At 39.9% G+C, this 6,510-nt stretch overlaps 1 long non-coding RNA gene across 1 annotated transcript; it reads right to left on the bottom strand.

Annotated features, from left to right (window-relative positions):
• Positions 1–637: 637 nt before the first annotated feature.
• On the bottom strand, positions 638–6,388 carry LOC119906604. Its single transcript, XR_005444999.1, has 2 exons — positions 6,292–6,388; positions 638–941 (listed from the first exon to the last, which is right to left on the bottom strand). It is a non-coding gene; the product is annotated as an uncharacterized LOC119906604 (long non-coding RNA).
• Positions 6,389–6,510: the final 122 nt, after the last annotated feature.

The raw sequence follows: 6,510 nt of genomic DNA on the forward strand, positions 1-6,510 counted from the left end.
AGCTTGTGTTTATGTATATTTAAAAAATAACATTGGCAGATATATCTTTATCAGATATTTTTGATGATTGAATATCAATATTGATGTCAGCCTGTAAAAGCCAGTATTGTTTGGACTCTAACTTATGACATTTGTAATGCTGTCTCTAAAAACAAAATTCTATTTATTTTTCTAAGTTATTCTTTTTCTTGTGAGAAAGTGCATATTTTTACCTCATTAGGACTGGAAATACTATTTTATTGAAACTATCTGAAATTCTGTTTAAGCATCCCAAAACGCTCCAGCAGCCCATGAACTCAATTTCTCTGTTCCGACTCATATGGACATACAAGTCTGTAATGTATTTCAGAGAGGTTGCTGATTCAAATTAGCTAAATAGTAAAGGTTAAGTCCTAGTGCAGATCTGAACCATCACTGTTCTAAAGTGTTTCAATAAATGGCATCTACAGTATTTTAGAATTTGTATCTGCTCTAAATCTCAGACTCCTTCCCTCAGCTGTATTCACCACCACTCCTTGTAAATATATCTGTTCTGCTTACACATTGTTCTAATATTTTTTAATGAACACTAATACTAATAGTACTTACATCCATCTTTATACTCCAGGAAACACAAAAAAAGTTTGTGTTGCACTGCTTCGGGTGAGAATCTCTTTTCTTATTTTATTTTATTCATTCCTCATCCGTAATGCAACTCTTCTACAGCTTATTGGTTGGTAAATTCAGTGTGCCCTTTACTCAGGCCGCGCATCTTTCATTGAAATATTATTACTATGCCTCAGTCATGCATGTGCTTTTAGACACGTCAGCTTCAAGCAAGGGTGTAGTTGATAGTTTTTCAACTCAGTGGTTTTGATGTATTTTATCACCCATCAGGCTCTCTTGTCTCTCGGGGCTGGGAGGAGATGTACTTCACTTCTGACTGTGTCACTCCATGGTGCCTTAAAGAAGTGATATTGAAACAAGGGTATTTATATGCCAGAGGGTACTTCTGCAGTTGAAAGAGCATATGTAGATACATTATGGGGTAACTCAACTAGAACAAATTGAAATTACGATTTTATTTAAAAACATATATCAACAAATTAAGTGAGCTATAATAGCTAAACATTATGTAATTGCCACTCCAAGTAGTATAAAAGCAAAATTGACCAAACCAATCTAAACATTCACAGTACAAGTGTATAAAAAATAAACGTTAACAATATCCCACTTGTATATAATAAGTGGTGTTAAATAACGTCTATTTAAAATCCAACGAAGGTTAAAATCAAGGGCAACTGGACTTGGTTGAAAATACTGGAAGACGTTTCATCCCTCATCCAGAGGACTTCTTCAGTTCTGACTGACTGGCAGGGAAACTCAGCTATTTAACCTCAGTGGGGTCGTTGGCCAGGGTCATCGATACCGCTGGTTGTTGCTGTGACGACAGTCGTTACAGTCGTTAAGACTACCTGTGTCCAAGACTGAACGACCATCGTTGGTATCTTCCCATGAGGCCAATAGGTTACGTTTGTTGAGTTTCCTGGGAAGTGATGAAAGGACAGCATTGTAAGTGGGGGATAAGTGGTGGCGTAGACCCCCTCCCCTGTTCAATGACGGCTTCTCAACCCTGGTGTAGATGGCTTCCTTGATACCTCTTTCAAACCATCCATCTTCTCTGTCTAAAATGTGCACCTGGTGGTCCTCAAACGAGTGTCCTCTGTCCTTCAGATGTAAGTAGACTGCAGAGTCTTGACCTGAGGAGTTGGCCCTTCTGTGTTGAGCCATGCGTTTGTGTAGTAGTAGCATGGATGCTATCAGCCTGTGGCACTGCTGAGGTGTTATGGAAGACCAGGATGCTTCAATAGCGGCCTTCAGCTCTTCTGCATTGTTCGGTCTCATGTCTTTCATCTTTCTCTTGGCTCAGGTCAGGCGAGTTTGCTGGCCTATCAAGCACAGTAATCCCATGGTCACTGAACCAGGTTTTGGTACTTTTGGCAGTGTGGGCAGGTGCCAAGTCCTGCTGGAAAATGAAGTCAGCATCTCCATAAAGCTCGTCTGCTGAAGGAAGCATAAAGTGCTCTAAAATGTCCTGGTAGACGGCTGCGCTGACTCTGGACTTAATAAAGCACAGTGGACCAACACCAGCAGATGACATGGCTCCCCAAACCAACACAGACTGTGGAAACTTCACACTGGACTTCAAGCATCTTGGATTGTGTGCCTCTCCATTCTTCCTCCAGACTCTGGGACCTTGGTTTCCAAATGAGATGCAAAGTTTACGCTCATCAGAAAAGAGGATTTTGGACTGAGAAACAGACCAGTTCTTTTTTTCTTTAGCCGCTTCTGACGTTGTTGTTCAGGAGCGGCTTGACAAGAGGAATACAACATTTGAAGCCTCAGTCCACTCCTTGTGAAGCTCCCCCACACATTTGAATGGCCTTTTCCTGACAATCCTCTCCATCCTACGGTCATCCCTGCTGCTTGTGCACCTTTTTCTTCCACACTTTTTCCTCCCACTTAACTTTCTATTAATGTGCCTTGATATAGCACTTTGAAAACATCCAACTTCTTTTGCAATTACCTTTTGAGGCTACAATACTGAACCTTATAAATAAAAATAAATTAACTTTCGCACAATATGCTAATTGTTTCACCTGTATAAATAAATGTTGATTGATTGTTGAAGTTATGTTTATGTTGTTAAATGTATATATTAATGTTTTTCAAAGGACAGGATTTGTGTTTAGAACCAAAAATCTATTTTGTTAAGTGTACAAACAGTTTACGTCAACTTCTGCTATTATACAACTGATTTAAAAAACACCTTGCACTCAATAAAAAAAAATATATATTAAAATGTCATGAACACATCTCTCTATTGTTCATACAAACTCCAATGTTGTTTCTACCTTCTCATTGCTAATCCATAATACATTTTTTTTTAGCAAACTGTAGAATCCAACATGACCCTGCACTGATGTAAGGGCCACAATCACGGCTATCACAGCTTAACATCTTCTCAACAAAAGAGCGTAATTTCAACATATCTGCAAGTTTCTTACACTACTTTTGTAGTTTACAGGCAATGTTTGGTGGTTTCAGTTTTACTCCATCCACATCTAGCAGGATTTCTAAACTCAAAAATATAGGTCAAGCCTTTAGAGTACTCAGGCTGGAGGACATACAGCCATACAAAAACAGGAGTACATCAGGCAATCAAACCTCTTCCTGGAGGAAGACCTTGACTTCACAGGGATGGAATGGCACCATGCTTACATCTTTACTGTCAGCAGTGACTGATGCTATGGTATGACCTTTTTAATAATTTTTATTATCATTATCCATCTTGGGTTAATTAAACTAGTCTAACTTGCCGGCATGATCACTCAATTATAACTGGACCAAAATAGTAACGTGACACACACACACACAGTTGAAAGAAAATAAAAAAGGTGTAATATTTACAATATATAGGCCTACAACAGCTCATCCTAACTTTAAATGCAGTATTCTCGACATACTTTACTTGATATATTTACAGATATATTGACAGCTGCCAAAGTATATCGGACGACACATTTTAGCATTTTGCAATGCAACACAGAGATATAAACTGGTCACTTTACACACATTGCGGGTGAGTTTATTAAATGTAGTGACTTTAAACGATGTACTGCTGGAGAAAGTCAGCAGAGCAGAGCACCCATACAGGGCGAGAGAGACAGGAAGAGGTGGGGCAAGCAGGTGTGTTTGCAGTGAGAGACCAGAGGTGTAGGTGTGTATGTGAGTGTAGGGGAAAGTGAAGTGAAGAGAAATGGAGCAGATTCAAGTAGTGAGGAAACACAAAAACAAGGTGGAGAATTAACTAGAATTGAAACAGTTAAATAATGAAATAACCTACTAGAAATAAAATAGATTACGTTATACACCGAGCCACTACCCCTCCCTTTTTATAAGACAGCTCCAGGAAACAGTCCAGCGGTGTGTCACCACGGTTCTGCCCCTTGGAACCGCAACACATCACTGTGGACTTTTGTCAGCCCTAAAAAACTGCCTCATCATGTATGAAGGTAAATATAGAGCAAAATGTGAGAGCTTGTAGACTTGACAACTTGTTGGACAAAAATCTGAACCTGTATGTTAAAATTCTTAGTTGTATAAAACATTCAGGAACATGTTAGCTGAATTTGAAGTCACAGAAAGAAAAAAAAAGAGAGAGCTTGTAGAAGTTACACTCTTACACCATCCACACACCCGTGTTCTCAATATGAAGTCAGAGAAAAAATATTCACAAATGTGTGGATTGATATTTACATAAATACAAAGACAGCTGCAGACTTGTAATGCAACATGTACTCGGTTTCTTTGTTTGTTTTTTACCTGAGTCCATTTTCCAGTACAACCACAACTTGGTGATTACAAACTATCGAATTTGTCTCTGCAACTTCACAAATGTACTCGCTCAACTTGGCACAGCCTTACAGTGTGCCACAAAATCAGTCCCTGATTTTTGATTTGTTAAGAAGTGGGTTATTCAAAACAGTGATTCCCAACCAGGGGTATTTGTACCCCAGGGGTACTTTCTCATTTACCAGGGGGTACGAGGAAAGCTTGCTATTTGAAAAATAGAAATTATTATTTCTTTGAAAGAATATATATCCACAAATTAAGGAAGATGTAACACCAGTACTATACCTGTTGCAATTATGTAAAAGTGCATGAAAACTAACCCCGGACTCACACAGGCGGTGTGTGCGCCGCGTTTAGCATGTCCCACGTTGTTGACTTGTTGTTCATTTGTCAATTTGTGTGCTTCTACAATTGATCACAGCGTTCTGTTAACAGTATTCCCCCAGTTCCCTGCAGGGCTGAATTTCCCACATGGAGCATTTAAGAATCAGATCGTTTTGCCTGCCTGATTTTGCTGAATTGTTTAGATTTAGTTGATTTAGTAAGTTGTCCTTGATTTTTGTGCTTCTACTGTGGTTAAGAAGGCTACATTAGTTAAATTGTTTCTTTTCTGGTCTGTTTTAACTGTGTTTATTTTTGATATATGACTGGGAGTCTGCACAAGGTATTTTATTTTGAAAATCGACCAGATTCTCTTTGCTGTTTCTGTGTCTGACTTCCTGCCCGGCTTATCTGCTACTTGGCGCATCTTCCGTCAAAAATAGACCGGCTGCCAATTCTTCGCTCAGCAGAGCGGAGAGCCGCTTCCGGGACGCGCTGCTGCGCTCCTAGTGTGAGCACAAGCATTGACCACAATGGCAGCGATTAGGTAAGGCAGCCGTGGCGCAGCCGTAATGCTACGCACACGCCGCCTGTGTGAGTCCGGGGTAAGTCTAACGAGGTAGCTAAAAGTAATCATTGGTCATCACCTTCAGTCAAAGTGGTGGTATGATTCCTTCCCAAACTAACCTTAAAGGGATTGTATGAGGTGCTTATCCACAGTCACAGTGAGTCGCGTGTGGAGGAGGCTAGTTGTGGACTGAAATAGGCCGTGACCGTGTCTGAGCAGCATCAAATATCCGATTTTCGGCCGGTCACATTTAACGGTACACACAGGGTGTTTTACATACAGAGTGGCACAGACAGTAACCAGCTATTGTCACAGCCTCACACGCTAAAACATTTTCGAAGACACAGTGCGCGCAATTTACACGTGCAGACAAACACACAGGAAGAGACGCTATCTTCTGTTGGGTTAGAAGGCGAGGACACGGTGGATATTTTACAGAAAGGACCAGGTAACGAAACAGTGAACACACCTGTTGGTGCTGATGTCATTCAGTACCACGTCTTACATTTGGTCTCGATTGTAATTAACAACTTTAGAGAAGCACCGATTGCATTTTTCCTGGCCGATTCCGATATTTTTAATTGTCTGACCTGCCGATTTTGGTCGCAGTTAGAGCAAGCAGTAGGCCTATTTTTTGTAAATATTACATCATAAACCTATGTTATTGTCTTCCAACTGCGTGTCACATGATTATGTTGGTCCAGTCATTACTGAATGATCATGCCTGCAAGTTAGACTACTTTAATTAATAACCCAAGGTGGATAATAATAATACTAATAATGCCCCCCCCCAAAGCAAAACAAAACCTGGGAGGAAAAAAAAGTGTTATGAGCCGAACTGCAGATCAAAAATCGAGGTCTCAGCCGAAAGATTTGGAGAATCATTACACCCTAATCAATTTGATATAAAATGAGTTCAGATAAAGAATTGTAATGTTGGTTTTGATAAATCTTCCTTTAAACTCTGCCTACTATTGCTTGCACATGTTAAGTGTATATCAGCCCACCTTGCAGGTGTAGAACAGCTCTGTGTCCTCTTCTTGCAGCAGCACTGGTAGACATCGAAGAACTACAGTCTGCTCCACAATTTTGTCTTGTGTTTGCTGTAGTGAAACGTAAGGCAGAAGAACAAAAAGCTAAAATACCAACAATATATATGTACACTTTACAGACTGTGCTGTTTGTTTTTCTCTATGTACTAGGCATATCGCAAATATGCTGTAGAT

This window comes from Micropterus salmoides, unplaced genomic scaffold, assembly GCF_014851395.1.
Source record: "Micropterus salmoides isolate LMB-PRFRI ecotype aquatic unplaced genomic scaffold, ASM1485139v1 Ms_hic_scaffold_169, whole genome shotgun sequence".
NCBI classification, from domain to species: Eukaryota; Metazoa; Chordata; class Actinopteri; order Centrarchiformes; family Centrarchidae; genus Micropterus; species Micropterus salmoides.